Genomic DNA, 23,377 nt, shown 5'->3' with positions numbered 1-23,377 from the left:
AATCTCCTTAGTATAATGCTACTGGAGAAATATAATCAGCTGACAAATTTAGATTTCTATTGGTATTGTTTATCTGCAGGCATAGGTCTCCTCAGGCTTGATACTGGGCCTGAGAGTAATTTACCTCCTGCAGAGTTTAACATGGTTATGCCCTGATATTTAGTAGGGCTACCAATGAATTGATGGTAGTAGTCTGTCCCCACAAGGACAGCCATTTGGCATTTGATTTGCTCAAATTTACCTGCAGCTGCTTGATAATAGCTTTCCAGGTCAGCATAATCAACTTGAGATTGTTGTGACAAATCTTCACATTTCTTGATCTGTCTTGTTAAGTGGCCTTTAAGACCTGCAAGGGTTCTTTTCATTCTCCCTGCATTATCCATACTGGCTCGTTGGTGAAGCCTTGTGGGGCTTGTACTTGGGCTGCTCATAATACTGAACAAGCTCTAATGGTAGCCTAGGGTCAAATTCTGCACTCACTAGGCAATAATCCTACCTCTACTAGAGGTTAGCACTTAAAATTAATACACATTATATATATACAATCATACACACTAATGATTTGAGTGATAAACCAGTGTCACTGGAAGTACCTTTAGGTTAGCTCTTCTATATCACCCTAGGATGGTAGAGACACTAATTAATCACTCAAAGGTGTAATGATCATAAGGAAATTATTATATATACAACTCAACTCGAGTTGATAAAAATTACACCCAAAATAGGGTCTGGACCATTCATTAATGGTGTTAGGTTGTTCAATATAGTACAACTGACTATGGTAATAATGGGACTAGGATGAACGATAATAGTTCAACTAGTCAATGGTTAATATCCTACCCTGTTGTGGGTTGGCAATTAGTAAATATTATATTGAGAACACTAGTGCAATTTATATTAAATGATTCTCTATTTTGGAGAAATAATATACACAATTATTGATAATAGCCTCTTAATTAGCCTCTATGAAACTTCTAATATTATCTAGAAGTATTAAATATTATTAGTGACCTCGCGAAATAAACTCCACAAAATTCGTAGATAATCTCTCGCGAAATGTAACACCACGAAATCCGTGAACAATCTCGCGAAGACACAGTCACTAATTTGGCTGGATTCTATATTAGCGCTGTCATTTCACGAAATAACACGCCACCAAATATCTGTGGGTGTGCATGAAACCGCTGACGAAGCTGAACTGGGCTGAGGGAGGCTCCTGAGCTCCCTCGAGGCTACGCTGCCGTCTTGACTGCTGGCTTTGTTTAAATAACACTGCACTAGTATATTTAATGAATCCACTGGATAACTGGTTCATCCGGTACTAAGATGACCAAATGTGGGTTCAAGGGATCAAATAATCCGTCATCCGGTTCGAAGATGACCAAATAATGTGGGAACCGACCTGTGAGATTTATATTTATTTAATTTATATGAATTTATATTTACGTTAATTTATATACTTCGATAGCAATTTGTATAATGATAAGTGGACTGTATTTCTGCAATAATCTCTTAATCTCACAAATCGATCCTCTACACATTAGGGGGGGTTTATATTTATATATATGCAGCCAATCAAACTACTGTATTAACTACATACATTGAAGAGGTTCCTTATCTTATAGTACAGCAGGTTAGTCCACCAGGTATAACTAGGGTGTAGACACCAAATTATCCTCTTTGAGGTAGCTTCCATATCACCCAGTAACTGGTGCACAATCTTGCATCCTCGTCTTGACCTGTCAAAAGTGCGCTAGCTGTGAAGCCAGATACCTATATATGACAAGTATATCAGAGAAAACAGTACATGGAACATGAAGACCTGGCTTAATTACCTTTAGTTTGAGGCGATTTCGCGTTCTAACCGGGTCACCCTATATAAAGACATTAATGGCCACTAATGATAGATAATGGGTTTCGGAAAGAACACTTAACTTGATTTGTTGACAGCGTGTTGACAGATGGTACACCTTTGGTATCCATAACACTACGTCCAAGTAAAATTAACAGGAGCCGAATTTGCTCCCGTGTGAGCCTCTGGTCTCGTATAACAATAATGGCTGCCCTCCTTCCCCACTGACGCCTGGCCTACTTTGTCCAGATTTCAGAAAGTGATAGAAGGGTCACATTTACTCTACTTTAATATTGATAATTAAGTTAATTTATATAAGATGTTTTTATGATGGTAAAGTCCAAAGACTAATGTATTTAAGAATAATTCCCAGCAGAATAGCTGGTGAATTATAATAGTATGTGGTGATGATATCCCGTTTTCTTTAGACGGTAATTCCACTACAAGTTACGTTTTCTATGGATAACTTGTTGGTAATACAGCAGCACTTATTATCTGTCTGTATGATTATTAAATGGTGTCGGATTTTCCGACATATGTATGTATGTATGTATGTATGTATGTATGTATGTATGTATGTATGTATGTATGTATGTATTCCCAATCACGTTAAAGACTCCCCCTCTATCATCCAGTTTAAGAGAAAAACAACTATGTACTAAATAATCGACTCCTTGTAACTTTAATTATGCTGACCTTCCTATCTGTATTCAGACTGAGCCTACCATCATTATAGGTGATTATAACGCTAGACATAGCAATATTGGTAATTCGCAGTTCAGTAATCGTAACGGCAACCAACTGGTGTCACTATTAGGTAGTCACGATGATGCACAGATTGTGGGCGACCTTGAACCGACGAATATCTACGGGGGTATTCTTGATCTATGTCTCGGTTTCAACGTCTCCCACACCGTGTGCGCCTCGTCAATAGTGCCAGTTATGGCGTCTGATCATCTGGCCATATTAGCCATTATAAGCATTGGAAGCTCTATCCTCCCTGGTGGAGTGTTCAAGCGGAAGAGGCTGGCTGTGCCCATCGATCAACGAGACAATCTTGTTGCTCATGTGTCAGATTGGTGCAGTTCATCTGAGCCTTCATCAGTTGAAGATTTTAACAATGAGCTCACAGGTACTATCGAACAGTTTATAGAATCACTTGATCCATCGTCCAGGCCACGTAACCCAAATTACACTGGTCATAGCACTTATGTTTATTATAATGATTCTAAATTGCAGACACTAAAACGCACTGCCAGAATAATTGGACTAGCTTGTAGAAGGACCCGCACTGCTGAAATGCTTCGGCTCTTTCAAGCGGCTCTGGCTAAGGCCAGGGAACGTATGGTGGAGCTGAGGCAGACAGACTGGGAAACTTTTGTCCGTGGTCTCAATTCTCACACGCCACTAAGTCGGGCATGGAAGGATATCAACAAGATCAAAGGGAAAAATGCTGCAGAGATCTCGTACCCTAATCCTCTGCACAGAGGAAATGAGCTTGTTGGTGCTTGGGCCACGACTTCCAGCTTTGACAGTCTTCCTCTACCCTCACAGAATGAATTAAATGATAGATATACTGATAGGGCAAGGTTCCTTGACTTCATGCGTCATCAAGAGGATGACTGTGACATGCTTTTACTGAATACGAACTAGATTCTGCTCTACATAAAGGCAAAGCTACATCACCCGGGGAGGATGGAGTTACTGACGGCATACTGCATATGCTTCTGCTAGTTCCAGGGAATACCTTTCTTCAATTGTATAATATGAGCTATGTAACTGGGGAGCTTCCTAAGTCATGGACCAACAGTGTTATTATTCCCATTCCTAAACCTCACCAGCCGAGTGCTTTTCGCCTAATCTCCCTCACTAGTTGTCTCTATAAGTGTCTTGAGAGGATGGTTCTCAACCGTCTCCTCTACAAAATTATTAATACGTTGTCTCCCCAGATATATGGCTTTATGCATGGAAAGAGTGTACATCACTGTATTACCACATTCCTCACCCTGCATACTGATAGGTCATATACCACTTTCCTAGATCTTAAGTCAGCCTTTGACATTGCTAACCCACACGTCATTCTGAGAGAACTTGCTAAAATGAATGTTGGAATGTTAATTTTAAAAATTGTTCAAACTGAAATAAATATATAACACTGTACGGTACAGTTGTGTTTAATTATGTTTTGCGATTCCTTTGGAAAAGGTATTTGTGCACCAAGTGCTACTAGGTCATTATGAGATATGCTGAATGTTGTCAATATACCATCTGAATACGCTTCACTTTGCGTTCATCATTGGACGTCCTAATGATTAAGGTCCCCAAAAGGACTTAATCAGACCTCAGTGGATAATTTTACTCTCCTTCTCTCTCTCTCTCTCTCTCAGAGCATCCCCTTATGTGTTGTATGTAGGTGCTGAAGTTCAGTCTCTTGTCTATGTATAGGTGAAGGAACTTTCCATAATTGTTATTGCTAATGTTTACTTGTAATACTGGGTATACATCCGGTGTTCTTACCCTCGACCGCGGCGAGGGTAAGCCGCGGTCGTATGGTCTGAAACCCACAAATATTTACAATGGGGGGGGGGGGGGGATAACATTTCCTCTTCAAGCACGCGCACACAAATGAACTATGTTACTTAACTGGAAGCACTCGTACAACATAATTTACACGATTTCTCAGGATTATTATACTTCTTACCAGCATATATACAGTATAGTACCTAGGAGGTTCTCTTCAATGGTATCTAAGATAATTAAAAGAACCCAAGCAAACCACTGTGGAAATGTGCAGGACAAACATATCAATTGTGACACTAGCTCTCCACATATGGCATTTGCTTAATTTAGAAACTGTACTTGTGGTCGATCTCGAACCCACGTTGTTGATGTGACGATGTGTTATGAATTTTGTGGCTAGCTCCTCAAGATTGTAACTTGCTTAGATAAATAAATTGTGTTTTCAGTCCCTGAACCCATTATGTGATAAATTAACTAAACTAAAAACTATAGTCTGGCGACGAAACCTGAACTGCGTAATGTAAATAGGGATTAACCAGAAAAAGATATAGGTGAAGAATAACACCAGGTAACTGCGTTAATTACAATATCTAGATCAAACTAACATTGATTTTCAAAGGTTGTATATTTTCCATCAATGGAGAGCATCAGCCAAGAAGCCTTCTTTAAAATATGAATATCTTTCCGCACCCAATAAGATCTAATCTCTAAATAAAACGCAAAAAACGACTTGATTGTAACCTATCCACCGCTGCCCATTGGATGGGGGAGAGGGGGTTATGTGTAGGATAAACATATCAATTGTGACACTAGCCCTCCATATATGTCAGTTGCTTAAATTATAAACTGTACTTGTGGTCGGTCTCGAGCCCATTGTTGATGTGACAATGTGCATTGACTTTTGTAACTAGCTTATCAAGATTATAACTTCCTTGGCTATATGAATTGTGGGGCTCAGTCCCTGAGCCCATTATGTGCCTCTGTAACACTCCACTATCACTCATAGGATGGGTATGGGGTGCATAATAAATGAACTAAACTAAGCTCTGCCTTTTTGTTAACAGATACAATTATCAGCTTTATCTGTGAATCTCAATTAATTAAACAATATATCACAGAGCCTGTAGGGTTCGGTGAGATGAGCGAAGAGACATGGGAGATTAAATGGGATTATTGTAATGTTATTTGTCTATTTGTACTCACTGAATTTGTGCGCCCCTTGAGGGACTTGAAGTAGAGGGGGGTAGAAATAGCCTAAGCTACTCTATCCCTTTGAGATGTATTTATTGCTTATCTCAATAAACATACTTGAACTTGAACTTGACATGGGAGATTTTACATAAGTACAGTACATGGTAGTTTAAGTAGCGAACGCATGTCAACGAATAACGAGTATATATAACAAAACTATTGTCCTATGAAGTCGATTTAACTTCCAAACATATATTTTTTTAATAAATGTTAAATGTTTTCTGGCTAGTGTAGCGAGTAGATTATCCCAATAATATACTCGCTCCAAATGCATTGTTAATATTCCTGTCAACCTTTGGAGATGAATGAGGTGAGGCGTTGCCCGGGCAACACGGTGAGGAGTTGCCCGAGCATATAAGCAACAGAATAGCAAACATTCACCAGAGTCTACTTTCAAGTGTGGTCTAGAGCAGACACTTGCGAGATACTGTACCGACGCTCAGTGCGCTCAACTCACACCAAAGTATCACCTGTGTACTTCTGTATATTCGACCAAATATATATATAGTATCTTAGTGTCTGTGTTTATTGTCACTATACTTTACGTAACAATAGAACCGTTACACTAGTTATGTTAGATTTTATTAAAAATACGTATTCTACTTGTTAACATTATAATTTAAATTTGTGATAATTTGTGCAGAGAAGTGCGACAACTGGATATGCCAACAAACACTTTCCAAACAACGATATATCTTGGATAAGTCGCTCCACAACATTGACGCTTGGACCGTCGGCTTCCTTTGATGCTACTTATTTACTTATTTCATAATGAAATTATATTAGTTTGGAATAAATATATGTTTTCTCATGTTCTGCATTCAGCACCCACATTATAGTAAATATACCATATTACTTCATTACTTAACTAATGCTAGGAGGGTTTGAGTAGCATTGGGTCTTTAGTGGACAGAATCTCCAATAGATGGGGCGAGAGTCGCTCCCTCTCTCTCGCCCGAGCAAGAGTCGAAACTTAATTTAAAATTGATATATCTTTGTTCTCGAACATGATATATTTCATTTGGTGAAATCATAATAATGTTCATATCTCGGTCTTTCTGGAGGCATATAAGATTTTAGGCTTTATTAGCGTATCTTTGTTAATTATTCAATATATAGGCAAGTGCGTAGGCGTCTGCACTCCATGCCCGACAAGCTATACTGAGCGCTACTATAAAAACATATGTATCTTCACTTGAGCTATAAATATGTCTATTGTAATGTATTTAAAATGAAGCTCTTATTTCTATCTTGCTTAAGACATATAAAACATTTGTGTTTATTAACGAATTTACGTGAAATAAACATTGATTTGAGAGAGAGTTGCTCTGTCGTTCAGTCTGTACGGGGTGGGAGCTCCGTAATTTTTAAAATACATGTATCTTCAATAGAACTTTAAATATGTCTATGGTAAAGTGTTTAAAGTGAAGCTTATATGTCTGCCTTTCTTGAGACATATAAAACATATATGTTTATTAACGAATTCCCTTGAAATAAACATTGTTCTGAGAGAGAGTTGCTCGGTCGATCAATCTGTCCGGGGTTAAAGCTCGGCTATTATAAAAGTACACGTATCTTCGCTTTAAATTTAAATATGCCCATGGTAAGGTATTTAGAATGAATCTTATATTTCTATCTTTCTTGTGACATATAAAACTCTTACGTTTATTTAGGAATCTGTGTGAAATAGGCATGGTTCTGAGATGAATGCTGCGGTTTTCGAGCTCGACGTGCAATGAAAACTGCCCCTTTTATAAAACTTCAAATATTTTCGGTTTTACTTAAAATATTTGTCTGGTAGAAGTTTAACCTATAGTTCGCGTTTTGTCTTTCTTCTGACTAATAAATAATTTTGGTTTAATAAGTCATCAAGATGTTTTCAACAATATTTCACATGTATTTCATGTGAACAATGTATTTCAACAATACAATACAACAAATACACACATTGGTACATTATTGCAAAGGCACTATACTATATATATACATATATATATATATGACAATGTCAGACCACGGAGGAAAAATGAAACAGGAAATTTCCTTAAGTACTTTCGTATATTAAATACATCTTCAGAAGGTCCTTTTGGACCTTCTGAAGATGTATTTAATATACGAAAGTACTTAAGGAAATTTCCTGTTTCATTTTTCCTCCGTGGTCTGACATTGTCACATTCTTAATCACGTGTTTATTTTCGTGATATACACACACATATATATATATATATATATATATATATATATATATATATATATATATATATATATATATATATATATATATATATATATATATATATATATATATATATATATATTAGTATATTTTGGTAGCAGTTTTTCCTGTAGACATATATTATTAAATATGACCGAAAAAGTAAGATTAATAATTCTAACACGAATTTTCTCAATCTTTCGTACAATACGCTTCACTGTTGGAGGTAAATCAAAAATCACTTCTCCAAAATTCATTTTTATTTCTAGTCTGACGCGACACGGGCGCGTTTCGTAAAACTTATTACATTTTCAAAGACTTCACAAATACACAACTGATTAGAACTTACGTATCTCTGAGTTTATATCTACATTTGAGTGAGGTGGGAAGGGTGATGTGGCATTAGAACAAGATGGGATATTAATAGGGTATTAAAAGTATCAACACAAGACAGAACAGAAACAATGGGTATTGAATAGAAGTGTTTGTAGAAAGCCTATTGGTCCATATTTCTTGATGCTTCTATATTGGAGTGGAGTCTTGAGGTGGGTAGAATATAGTTGTGACTATAGTTGTGACTCACAACTATATTCTACCCACCTCAAGACTCCACTCCAATATAGAAGCATCAAGAAATATGGACCAATAGGCTTTCTACAAACACTTCTATTCAATACCCATTGTTTCTGTTCTGTCTTGTGTTGATACTTTTAATACCCTATTAATATCCCATCTTGTTCTAATGCCACATCACCCTTCCCACCTCACTCAAATGTAGATATAAACTCAGAGATACGTAAGTTCTAATCAGTTGTGTATTTGTGAAGTCTTTGAAAATGTAATAAGTTTTACGAAACGCGCCCGTGTCGCGTCAGACTAGAAATAAAAATGAATTTTGGAGAAATGATTTTTGATTTACCTCCAACAGTGAAGCGTATTGTACGAAAGATTGAGAAAATTCGTGTTAGAATTATTAATCTTACTTTTTCGGTCATATTTAATAATATATATATATATATATACATATATATATATATATATATATATATATATATATATATATATATATATATATATATATATATATATATATATATATATATATATATATATATATATATATATATATATATATATATATATAAATTGTTGCAAGTCGAGCAACAAATATTTTACATTGAACAACAAATGAGATTGGAAAAGCAGTATTGCCACCTCTGCTATACAGAAAAAAATAGACCCCAGACACACCCTATGGGTAGTAATGGACCCCCATACCGACACTATGAGGGGTAGTGCATGGACCCCATAATAACACTATGGGCGGTAGTGGGCACTATACAAACACTATGGGCGGTAGTTGACTTCATGGCGACCCTGTGGGCGCCAGTGGACCCCATACCGACCCTGTGGGCGGTAGTGGACCCCCCTGCCGACCCTGTGGGCGCCAGTGGACCCCATACCGACCCTGTGGGCAGCAGTGGACCCCTACCGACCCTGTCGACGCCCTACCGACCCTGTGGGCGGTAGTGGATCCCATACCGACCCTGTGGGTGGCAGTGGACCCCATACCGACCCTGTGGGCGGTAGTAAACTCCCTACCGACCCTGTGGGCGGCAGTTGACCCCCTACCAACCCTGTGGGCGGTAGTGGACCCTTTACCGACCCTGTGGGCGGCAGTGGACTCTATATACTCATCCTGTGGGCGGCAATGGACGCCATACACATCCAGTGGGTGTTATTGGACCTCATACTTATTCTGTGGGTGGTTGGAGCCCCATACCCATCCTGTGGGTGATAGTAGACGCCATACTCATCCTGTGGGTGGTATTGGACCCCATACCCATCTTGTGGGTGGTTGTGAGCCCCATACCCATCCTGTCGGTGGTAGTGGACGCCATACACATCCAGTGGATGGTATGGGACCCCATTCCCTTCCTGTGGGTGTAAGTGATCCCCAAGTTTGCAGTAGTATACCCCATAAACATTCCAACATAACATCGTTTTCTGTTAGCGTTCCTACAAAACATTCTTTAAAGATTTTTAAAGCGCAAACTATGGTATATAATATTGATTGGTGAAGCACTGTTATTCTATGTAATAATTTAGAGTGCTTATTATAATTTACTAAGAACAACTAATATTTCTCAAAACAAAACTACGAGCCTTCAATAGGAAGTAGCTGATCTGTAATATTCTAAGAGCATGGACAATAGTAGGTAAATTTCACAACCCATGTGGGACCTGAAAACTACAATTTTCCTTATAATTGAACCAATCACGAATATTCTGCTATCTATGTTGACGGACGGGAACTGTGACACGTAAATTGGTACGTGAGGAAGAGTTTGGGCCTTGGTAAAAAAAGAAACTGGAAATATATCACATATGTACTAAATCATATTCAACATATTGACTTTAAACATTAAGTCATATATGTGCTGTCTTGTGTGAGAACGGGTTGCATTCCCAAGGGGGCTTCCAACTTAACTTCCCTTATATCCGACTTATTTAGGGTAAATATCAGATCAGCAAAGCTGGTTCATCCCCTCCCCTCGTTCTTGTCGGTCCCTTGACGTGTTGACTTAGAAAGTTTCTTGTTGCCACATCCAGCAACTTAGCTCTCCATGTGTCTGGGCCTCCATGTGGGTCTCTGTTCCCCCAATCTATCTTTCCATGGTTGAAGTCTCCCATGATTAGTAACCTGGATCCGTTCCTGCTAGCCACAGAAGCTGCTCTCTCTATTATATTGATGGTGGCCAAGTTGTTTCTATCATATTCTTGTCTGGGTCTTCTGACATTCGGTGGGGGGTTATATATGACTACTACTATAATTTTCTGTCCTCCAGTTACTATGGTGCCTGATATGTAGTCACTGAAACCTTCACAGTTCTGAATTACAATCTCTTCGAAACTCCAACCTTCTCTTAGTAGCAAAGCTACACCACCTCCTCCTCTCCCTTCTCTCTCTTTCCTCTCTACATAGTAGCCCTGTGGAAACACTGCGTTTGTTATGGTGTTTGTTAGCTTTGTTTCTGTGAGTGCTATAATGTCTGGACTTTCTTCTAGTGCCCATTCTCCGAGTTCACTTGTTTTATTTGTAATTCCATCTATGTTAGTGTACATTGCCTTGAAGCTCACTTTCTTCAGTTCATTTTCTTGTCCCTTTCTTTGCGAGCATGAGCATTCTGCTGGTGTGGGAAGCTTTTCAGTGGGTGAGATGATCTGTGAGGTGGTTTGCAGGGTTTCAGAGGAGTTTGGGGTGAGGGGTGGGGGTTTCATGGAAAGGGGGACAGGTAGGGTGTGGGTTAAGGAGATAGGGGGGGCATGGAGGATATGGGATGAGGGGGGAGGAGGGATAGGGAGGGTATGGGATGAAGGGGGAGGGGGGGGACTGTGGAGGAAAGGTGTGTGTGTGTGTTTGTGTGTGTGTGTGTGTGTGCGCGCGCGTGTGTGTGTACTCACAAAGTTGTACTAACCTAGTTGTGCTTGCGGGGGTTGAGCTCTAGCTCTTTGGTCCCGCCTCTCAACTGTCAGTCAACTAGCGGACAGGCTCCTGAGCCCATTTCGCTTTATCATATTTACACTTGAAATTGTGTATGATGTCAGCCTCTACCACATCACTGCCTAATGCATTCCATTTATCAACTACTCTGATACTAAAAAAAAATATCTAATGTATCTGACTCATTTGGGCAATCAATTTCTACCTGTGTCCCTTAGTGCGTGTGCTCCTTGAGTTAAATAGTCTGTCTTTATCTACCCTTTTGATTCCTTTGAGAATCTTGTATATGGAAATCCTGTCCCCTCTAACTCTCCTGTGTTCCAGCGACGTGAGGTTTAATTGCCGTAGTCTCTCCTCGTACCTCATACCCCTTAGTTCAGGTATTAGTCTGGTGGCAAACCTTTGAACCTTTTCCAGTTTAGACTTATGCTTGACTAGATATGGACTCTATGCTGCAGCAGCATAGTCCATAGTTGCTATGACATATGTTGTATACAAAGTTCTGAATAATTCCTTACACAAGTTTCTAAAGGCTGTTCCTATGTTGGCCAACCTAGCATATGCCACTGAAGTTATTCTCCTGATGTGTGCTTCAGGGGGACAGGTCTTGCGGGATATCAACCCCTAGGTCTTTATCTCTCTCTGATTCTTGAAGAATTTCATCTCCCAAATGATACCTTGTATCTGACCTCCTGCTCCCTACATCTATCTTCATTACATTACATTGTTCGAAAATTCCTGCAGCTTTTCCAGGTCTTCTTGAAGCCTCAAGCCGTCCTCTTCTGTCTTAATCCTTCACATAATTTTGGCGTCGTCAGCAAACATTGAGAGGAATTAGTCTATACCCTCTTTGAGATCATTTACGTATATCAGAAAGAGGACTAGTCCGAGTACAGAGCCCTGTGGACTCCACTGGTGATTTATCGCCAGTCTGAGGTCTCACCCCTAACTGTAACTCACAGCCTATGGCTTAGGTACCCCCCTTATTCACTGGAGCGCCCTACCATTTACTCCTGCCTGTTTCTCCAGATTATGCACCAGCCTCTTATGGGGTACTATGTCAAAGTCTTTCCGACAGTCCAAGAAAATGCAGTCCATCCATTCTTCTCTTTCCTGCTGAATCGTTGTCACGTGTTCGTTGAATTCTATTAAGCCTGTGAGGCAAGATTTACCCTCCCTGAACCCATGTTGGTAGTTTGTCACGAAGTCGCTTCTCTCCAGATGTGTTACTATGTTTTTTCTAACGATTTTCTCCATCACCTTGCATGGTATACAAGTTAAGGACACTGGCCTGTAGGTCAGTGCCACTTGTCTGTCACCCTTTTTGTATACTGGGACTTCATTAGCCATATTCCATATTTCTGGTAGGTCATCCATTTCCAGTAACCTACAATACATTATGGAGAGGGGCAAGTAAAGTGCTTCTGCACACTCTTTCAATACCCATGGTGAAATTCTGTCCTGAACAAAACCCTTTCTCACATCCAGATCCAAAAGATGGCTCTTAACCTCATCTCTTGTAATTTCGAACCCTTCCAAGACAGCTTGGTTTACTGCCACCTCTCCTACACAGAAACTTTACCTCGTTCTGTTGTGAAGACTTCCTGGAACCTCTTGTTGAGTTCTGCACACACCTCTGTCATTCTCTGTGTAACTGTCCTCACCCGTTCTAAGTTTCATCACCTGTTCTTTCACTGTTATTTTCCTCCTGATGTGACTGTGGAGTAACTTTGGTTCGGTCTTGGCTTTATTTTCTATATCATTTTCATACTTTTTCTCTGCTTCTCTTCTCACACTAACATACTCGTTCCTGGTTCTCTGGTATCCCCTCTTTGCTTTCTGGTGTTATGTTATTTCGGAAGTTCCTCCACGCCCTTTTGTTCAGTTCCTTTACTTTCATAAATGCCCTATTAACATGGATTCATTCTTTTGCTTCTCGGTCTTTTCCTTTTTCGACCGGGATAAACCTGTGTACTGCCTCTTGACACTTTTGGGGTGACATAGTTCATCATGTCGTGTGCAGACTTAGTTCTGAGTACTGTTTCCTATGGTATAACCCTTAGGAATGTTCTCATCTCATACTTTCCCTTTCGGTATGCCAGCCCTTTGTTTCCAAGTTCTTTTTAGGGAGAGAAAAATCCTATCTCTACCAGGTACTCAGAGATCAATACAATGTGATCACGCATTCCCAAGGGGGCTTCCAACTTAACTTCCCTTATATCCGACTCATTTAGGGTAAATATCAGTTCATGCAAGGCTGGTTCATCCACTCCTCTCATTCTTGTCGGTCCCTTGATGTGTTGGCTTAGAAAGTTTCTTCTGGTCACTTCCAGTAGCTTAGCTCTCCATGTATCTGGTCCTTCATGTGGGTCTCCGTTCTCCCAATCTATCTTCCCGTGGGTGACGTTTCTCATGATTAGTAGTCTGGATCTGTTCCTGCTTTCGATAGAACCTGCTTTCTCTATTATATTAATGGTGACGATTTTTTCTGTCATATTCCTGTCTGGGTCTTGTCATTTGGTGTTGCCTTATATGTAACTACTACTACTGTAAGTGTGTGCGTGTGTGCATGTATGTGTGTGTGTGTGTGTGTGTGTGTGTGTGCGTGCAAGCGTGGGCATAGGCGATTGGGCCCCTGTACTTCACGGCTCAATTTCTGAACTTAAAGTCTTCGAGACTTCCTCAGGTGTATTAACGCACACAGGTCCACCACGGCAGGACTGCCACACGCGGAACACGCACATCACCGCCACCGCTGTGTCTTCGTCGACCTCAGGTGTGGCTCCTCCGTCCCATCCCACTTGTCAAATTCAAATTAATACTCTCTGAGTAGTGAAAGTCATGGTGAGCGGTTAAGGGATCCTGTATGCCAGCAGAGTGTTCCTGGCAGTATGGGTTGGAGTCACTTCTAGGGTGTGAGTTTTCAGTTGCATATAGTCCTGGTGACCATTCAGGCATGTTCACATTTGTGTTCCTCATGTGTGCCCCAAAGAATGAGGTGATTTGATAAAATACCATGCCCAAGATTACAAACCGAGTGCCGGCGGGGGGATGGAAATAGCCTCGACTACCATCCTCTTTTGTCCGGTCGTGTTGGACGAGAGGTTAAGGGATCCTGTACGCCACCAGAGTGCTCCTGGCAGTATGGGTTCGAGTCACTTCACGAGTCGAGCTCGAGTATATATATATATATATATATATATATATGTCGTACCTAGTAGCCAGAACGCACTTCTCAGCCTACTATGCAAGGCCCGATTTGTTTAATAAGCCAAGTTTTCCTGAATTAATATATTTTCTCTATTTTTTTCTTATGAAATGATAAAGTTACCCATTTCATTATGTATGAGGTCAATTTTTTTTTATTGGAGTTAAAATTAACGTAGATATATGACCGAACCTAACCAACCCTACCTAACCTAACCTAACCTATCTTTATAGGTTAGGTTAGGTTAGGTAGCCAAAAAAGTTAGGTTAGGTTAGGTAGGTTAGGTAGTCGAAAAACAATTAATTCATGAAAACTTGGCTTATTAGGCAAATCGAGCCTTGCATAGTAGGCCGAGAAGTGCGTTCTGGCTACTAGGTACGACATATATATATATATATATATATATATATATATATATATATATATATATATATATATATATATATATATATATATATATATATATATATATATATACATATATATATATATATATATATATATATATATATATATATATATATATATATATATATATATATATATGTCGTACCTAGTAGCCAGAACGCACTTCTCAGCCTACTATGCAAGGCCAAATTTGCCTAATAAGCCAAGTTTTCCTGAATTATTATATTTTCTCAAATTTTTTTCTTATGAAATGATAAAGCTACCCATTTCATTATGTATGAGGTCAATTTTTTTTTATTGGAGTTAAAATTAACGTAGATATATGACCGAACCTAACCAACCCTACCTAACCTAACCTATCCTTATAGGTTAGGTTAGGTTAGGTAGCCAAAAAAGTTAGGTTAGGTTAGGTTAGGTAGGTTAGGTACTCGAAAAACAATTAATTCATGAAAACTTGACTTATTAGGCAAATCGGGCCTTGAATAGTAGGCTGAGAAGTGCGTTCTGGCTACTAGGTACGACATATATATATATGTCGGAAAATCCGACACCATTAACTAATATTAATTCATACAGGTAGATAATATTGCTGCATTGTATAAACAAGTTAACCCATAGAAAATGTAACTTTTAGTGGAATTTTCCATCTATAGAAAATGGGATATCATTACCTCATACTAATATAAATTCACCAGCTATTTTGCTGGGAATTATTCTTAAATACATTAGTCTTTGGACTTTACCATCACAAAAACATCTCATATATATTAACTTAATTATCAGAATTAAAATAGAGTAAATGTGACCCTTCTATCACTTACTGTCATCTGGACAATGTAGGCCAGTAGTGTCAGTGAGGAGGGAGTGGTCAGCCATTGTTATTGTACTTAGACCACAGAGGCTCACGGGAGCAAATACGGCTCCTGTTAATTTTACTTGGACGAAGTGTTATGGAAACCAAAGGTGTACCATCATCAACACGCTCTCAACAAATACAAGTTAAGTGTTCTGCCGAAACCCATTTATCTATCATTTATGGCCATTAACGTCATTAAATAGGGGCGCGCCGGTTAGAATACAAACTGCCTCTTAATAAAAGCTAATTAAGCCTAGGTCTTTATGGTTCAATGTACAGTGTTTTCTCGGATATAGCTGTCATATATTAGGATTCTGGCTTTATAGCTAGCGCCCTTTTGACAGGTCAAGACGAGGAAGCATGCTTTGTGTACCAGTTACTGGGTGATGGAAGCTACCTCAAAGAGGATAATTTGGTGTCTACATCCTGGTTATACCTGGTGGACTAAGGCCTCCTGTACAATAAGATAAGGAACCTCTTCAATGTACACTAATGTGTAGTTAATACTGTAGTTTGATTGGCTTCATATATATAAGTTTAATATAAACCCCTCCTAATGTGTAGAGGATCGATTTGTGAGATTATTGCAGATATACAGTCCACTTAACATCATACAAATTGCTATCAAAGTATACAAATTAACGTAAATATAAATTCTATATAAATTCATATAAATTAAATAAATATAAATCTCACAGGTCGGTTCCCACATTATTTGGTCATCTTCGAACCGAATGACAGATTATTGGTCCTATGAACCCACATTATTGGTCATCTGCGAGTCGGATGACAGATTATTTGCTCATCTTAGTACCGGATGAACCAGTTAATCAGTGGATTCATTAAATATGCTAGTGCAGTGTGATTTATACAAAGCCAGCAGTCAAAGACGGCGGCGTTGCCTCGTGCGAGCTCAGGAGCCCCCTCAGTTCAGTTCAGCCTCATCAGCGGTTTCAGGGACACCCACAGATATTTGGTGGCGTGTTATTTCGTGATATGACAGCGCTAATATTGAAGCCAGCCAAATTAGTGGCTGTGTCTTTGCGAGATTGTTCACGGATTACGTGGTGTTAATTTCGCGAGAGATTATCCATGAATTTTGTGGACTTTATTTCGCGAGGTCACTAATAATATTTAATACTTCTTGATAATATTAGAAGTTTCATAGAGGCTAATTAAGAGGCTATTATCAATAATTGTGTATATTATTTCTCCAAAATAGAGAATTATTTAATATATTGCCTAGTGTTCACAATATAATATTTACTAATTGCCAACCCACAACAGGGTAGGATATTACCATTGACTAGTTGAACTATTTATTGTTCATCCTAGTCCCATTCCCATAGTCTAGTTGTACTATATTAAACAACCCAGCACCATTAATGAATGGTGCAGACCCTATTTTGGGTGTAAATTTGATCAACTCGAGTTGAGTTGTGTATATATAATAATTTACTTATTATCATTACACCTTTGAGTGATTAATTAGTGTCTATACCATCCTAGGGTGATATAGAAGAGCTAACCTAAAGGTACTTCCATGACACTGGTTTATCACTCAAATCATTAGTGTGTATGATTGTATATGTATAATGTGTATTAATTTAAAGTACTAACCTCTAGTAGAGGTAGGATTATCGCCTAGTGAGTGCAGAATTTTACCCTAGGCTACCATCAGTACTTGCTCACAATTTATGAGCCAGTGGTGTCCAATTAACAAGTCACCATGACTAATCCACAGAAAGCAAAGCGTGCTTTAGTAGCAAGTAAACGTCAACTGACAAGAGATCTCGACCAATATGAACAGTTGTTATATGAGCCTGTAATTAATTATCGTCGGTTGAAAATACCACTGTTACAGATTCAAACCCAATTGCACTTATTGAAAGCAAATAGGAAATCTTACCAAAATCAGGTCCACGACGATGACGACATAGTAGTTGAAGATGTGGAACCATTCCTGTCTGACCTAGCACAATATGAAGAAGAAACTCAAGGCAGGTTGGAACATTTACACAGGATAATTGAATCAGAACAATTTGCCAGTACATCAAATAAAGTAGATAATGTTATGGATGATCTCGATCTTTTTGAGAATAAATGTAAAGCCAGATTAGATCCTTTAATCAACAAGGATAAAGCTTCACCCAGTAAAGCTTCACCCACTACAGCTTCACCCAATATTATACCACCAGAAATAAAGCAGTTCTCAGACAATTTATCCACAGTCTCTGTGGATTCTGAAAACCCAATACCTGAGGCTACTAAATTAACATTCCTCCAAACTAGAGGTGAAGCTGAACTAGTAGTAGAAAATGTAAATGAAAATAGCGACAGCACTAATTTCCCAGTCCAGCTTCCTAGGAATAATGCTGGCAATGAGAAAACTGTCATACATCTAGTACTACAATTGCTGGATTTACCTCAACCTGATCAGACTGCTGACTCATTACAATCCTTCAGCATGGAGTTTGAGTCACTACTAAGAACATTCAGTCTTAAGGTTGATATAACTACTAGTGAATGGATGACCAAAGTAGTCCTTCAACGAAAATTGTGCAGCGATATACTAGATGAATTATATGAACATCAACATAACACCATCCTGACAGTACAGGACATCATTGAAGGTTTGCATTTCATCATAAACAAACGACGTGCAAATGAGGAAGTTAAAGCCTCTTGCAAGCCTTCAGAAATAGAAAATAATAGTCAATTAAAGGGTAAAACAACTACCCCAAATAAACATCAACCAATTACTCAAACATCAAGTTGCAGAAAATCTGACAATGCAGCAGAATCCTCCAAGCCTACTGTTACTAGTTCACCCAAACCGGTAACTTCCAAACGTGCAGTAGGCTGGGGGACATGTATGTTCTGCAAAAGGAAACATTCAACATACTGTTGTGCTAATTATCCAACCAGAGACACTCGTATTGAGCGACTCCAGGAATTAGGGAGATGTTCAAGGTGTCTCAAGTCACACAACATAGACGACTGTGATACCCAATTACACACCTGTAATAGGTGTAACAAAGGTCAGCACCATGCAGCATTGTGCAGAGACACCAAAACAACGTCTCCAAACCCCAAGGTGGAAGATAGCATTCCCACCACAGTACAGTACTGCAAGGTGCAACAAACGAAGAGTGTCCAATCAGCAAAGTCTAAAGGTAATACGACTTTGCCTACTGCCCAAATTACCATCCTGAATAAGAGGGCCAAGGTCCATACCCGTGGGTTGTTTGACCAAGGGTCCCAGAGAACATATGTCACTAAATAGTTGGCAGATGAACTACAATTAAGGCCTGTAGCCCAGATGTCATTCAATATCTCAGAGTTTGTAACAGATGCAGGACCTCAAGTCTACCAGGTGGTACAACCATCAGTATGTTTAGGCAGGTACGTCTGTAGAGTACAAGCCATTGTGATGGACAAAATTCCAGTAGACCTACAAGTTCAAGGTCTAAGAGCAACAGCCAAATTCCTGAGAAATAGAGGAATAAAATTGGCAGATAATATTAAGTCTGATCACCTCACCGACTTCGGTCTCCTTGTTGGGACAGACTATTGCCATCGATTCATCGGTAGCCCTACTAAATATCAGGACATAACCATGTTAAATTCTGCAGGAGGTAAATTACTCTCAGGGCCAGTATCAAGCCTGAGGAGACCTATGGCTGCAGATAAACAATACCAATAGAAATCTAAATTTGTCAGCTGATTATATTTCTCCAGTAGCATTATACTAAGGAGATTACAGCTGACTATACCAACAGAAGTTGATATTAGTATCATCATTTAAAGCTGAAGATGAGTTCATGAGGCCTTAGTGGCAAATCAGTGAACAGTAGCCTAAAAAGCTACAAGTCACTGCGACCAATGTCACTGAACCCACTGCAGTCTCAGAACCATACTCTACTTTAATGATGAGCTATTCAATCTTCTGAATCAATTAACTAAATTAAACCCCAATAAATCTGATGACTGATTTGATACATTTATTATTTAATCAAGATGTATTCCATGGGCCTCAGTGTTTATATATCAGTGACCAGTTACCTGAACAAACTTCAAGTTATATCTAATGTCACTGATCTCACTGCAGTCCCTGAATCATACTTGACTGTAGTACTTGATCACATTCAGTCTTCTGGGTTAAATAATATTTAATTAGGCTTGAATTTTAGCCTTTCAAGAGTTAACAGGGAAATGAAATCGCATTAGACTTCTAACCCCTGCAACTCTAGTACGGGACATCCGTCCTGTACGAACAGACGCACAAATATGTGATTACTAACTACTAACATCAAATTAATCTAATAATTCGAAGGAGGAGTATCGGTGTTTGTCTGTTCTAAATAGGACTTCGACCCGTGAGCAGCCCCCCGGGGAATTATGTCGGAAAATCCGACACCATTAACTAATATAAATTCATACATGCAGATAATATTGCTGCATTGTATAAACAAGTTAACCCATAGAAAATGTAACTTTTAGTGAAATTTTCCATCTATAGAAAACGGGATATCATTACCACATACTAATATAAATTCACCAGCTATTCTGCTGGGAATTATTCTTAAATACATTAGTCTTTGGACTTTACCATCACAAAAACATCTCTTATAAATTAACCTAATTATCAGAATTAAAATAGAGTAAATGTGACCCTTCTATCACTTACTGTCATCTGGACAATGTAGGCCAGTAGTGTCAGTGAGGAGGGAGTGGTCAGCCATTGTTATTGTACTTAGACCACAGAGGCTCACGGGAGCAAATACGGCTCCTGTTAATTTTACTTGGACGAAGTGTTATGGAAACCAAAGGTGTACCATCATCAACACGCTGTCAACAAATACAAGTTAAGTGTTCTGCCGAAACCCATTTATCTATCATTTATGGCCATAAATGTCATTAGATAGGGGCGGGCCGGTTAGAATACGAACTGCCTCTTAATAAAAGGTAATTAAGCCTAGGTCTTTATGGTTCAATGTACAGTGTTTTCTCTGATATAGCTGTCATATATTAGGATTCTGGCTTTATAGCTAGCGCCCTTTTGACAGGTCAAGACGAGGAAGCATGCTTTGTGTACCAGTTACTGGGTGATGGAAGCTACCTCAAAGAGGATAATTTGGTGTCTACATCCTGGTTATACCTGGTGGACTAAGGCCTCCTGTACAATAAGATAAGGAACCTCTTCAATGTACACTAATGTGTAGTTAATACTGTAGTTTGATTGGCTTCATATATATAAATTTAATATAAACCCCCCCCCTAATGTGTAGAGGATCGATTTGTGAGATTATTGCAGAAATACAGTCCACTTAACATCATACAAATTGCTATCGAAGTATACAAATTAACGTAAATATAAATTCTATATAATTCATATAAATTAAATAAATATAAATCTCACAGGTCGGTTCCCACAATATATATATATATATATATATATATATATATATATATATATATATATATATGTCGTACCTAGTAGCCAGAACTCACTTCTATGCCTACTATGCAAAGCCCGATTTGCCTAATAAGCCAAGTTTTCATGAATTAATTGTTTTTCGACTACCTAACCTACCTAACCTAACCTAACCTAACGTTTTCGGCTACCTAACCTAACCTAACCTATAAAGATAGGTTAGGTAGGGTTGGTTAGGTTCGGTCATATATCTTCGTTAATTTTAACTCCAATAAAAAAATATTGACCTCATACATAATGAAATGGGTAGCTTTATCATTTCATAAGAAAAAAATTAGAGAAAATATATTAATTCAGGAAAACTTGGCTTATTAGGCAAATCGGGCCTTGCATAGTAGGCTGAGAAGTGCGTTCTGGCTATTAGGTACGACATATATATATATATATATATATATATATGTCGTACCTAGTAGCCAGAACGTACTTCTCAGCCTACTATGCAAGGCCCGATTTGCCTAATAAGCCAAGTTTTCACGAATTAATTGTTTTTCGACTACCTAACCTACCTAACCTAACCTAACCTAACTTTTTGGGCTACCTAACCTAACCTAACCTATAAAGATAGGTTAGGTTAGGTTAGGTAGGGTTGGTTAGGTTCGGTCAAATATCTACGTTAATTTTAACTCCAATAAAAAAAAAATGACCTCATACATAATGAAATGGGTAGCTTTATCATTTCATAAGAAACAAATTAGAGAAAATATATTAATTCAGGAAAACTTGGCTTATTAGGCAAATCGGGCCTTGCATAGTAGGCCAAAAAGTGCGTTCTGGCTACTAGGTACCACATATATATATATATATATATATATATATATATATATATATATATATATATATATATGTCGTACCTAGTAGCCAGAACGCACTTCTCAGCCTACTATGCAAGGCCCGATTTGCCTAATAAGCCAAGTTTTCATGAAATAATAAATTTTCTCTAATTTTTTTCTTATGAAATGATAAAGCTACCCATTTCAATATGTATGAGGTAAATTTTTTTTTATTGGAGTTAAAATTAACGTAGATATATGACCGAACCTAACCAACCCTACCTAACCTAACCTATCCTATCTTTATAGGTTAGGTTATGTTAAGTAGCCGAAAAAGTTAGGTTAGGTTAGGTTAGGTAGGTTAGGTTGTCGAAGGAACATTAATTCACGGAAACTTGGCTTATTAGGCGAATTGGGCCTTGCATAGTAGGCTGAGAAGTGCATTCTGGCTACTAGGTACGACATATATATATATATATATATATATATATATATATATGTCGTACCTAGTAGCCAGAACTCACTTCTCAGCCTACTATTCAAGGCCCGATTTGCCTAATAAGCCAAGTTTTCCTGAATTAATATATTTACTATAATTTTTTTCTTATGAAATGTTAAAGCAACCCTTTTCTCTATGTATGAGGTCAATTTTTTTTTATTGGAGTTAAAATTAACGTAGATATATGACCGAACCTAACCAACCCTACCTAACCTAACCTAACCTATATTTATAGGTAAGGTTAGGTTAGGTAGCCAAAAAAAGCTAGGTTAGGTTAGGTTAGGTAGGTTAGGTAGACGAAAAAACATTAATTCATGAAAACTTGGCTTATTAGGCAAATCGGGCCTTGAATAGTAGGCTGAGAAGTGCGTTCTGGCTATTAGGTACGACATATATATATATATATATTTATATATATATTTATATATATATATATATATATGTCGTACCTAGTAGCCAGAACGCACTTCTCAGCCTACTATTCAAGGCCCGATTTGCCTAATAAGCCAAGTTTTCATGAATTAATGTTTTTTCGTCTACCTAACCTACCTAACCTAACCTAACCTAGCTTTTTTTGGCTACCTAACCTAACCTTACCTATAAATATAGGTTAGGTTAGGTTAGGTAGGGTTGGTTAGGTTCGGTCATATATCTACGTTAATTTTAACTCCAATAAAAAAAAATTGACCTCATACATAGAGAAAAGGGTTGCTTTATCATTTCATAAGAAAAAAACTATAGTAAATATATTAATTCAGGAAAACTTGGCTTATTAGGCAAATCGGGCCTTGAATAG

The sequence above is a fragment of the Procambarus clarkii genome, chromosome 42 (assembly GCF_040958095.1).
Source record: "Procambarus clarkii isolate CNS0578487 chromosome 42, FALCON_Pclarkii_2.0, whole genome shotgun sequence".
In the NCBI taxonomy this organism is placed as follows: domain Eukaryota; kingdom Metazoa; phylum Arthropoda; class Malacostraca; order Decapoda; family Cambaridae; genus Procambarus; species Procambarus clarkii.
This window is presented reverse-complemented; position numbering follows the sequence as displayed.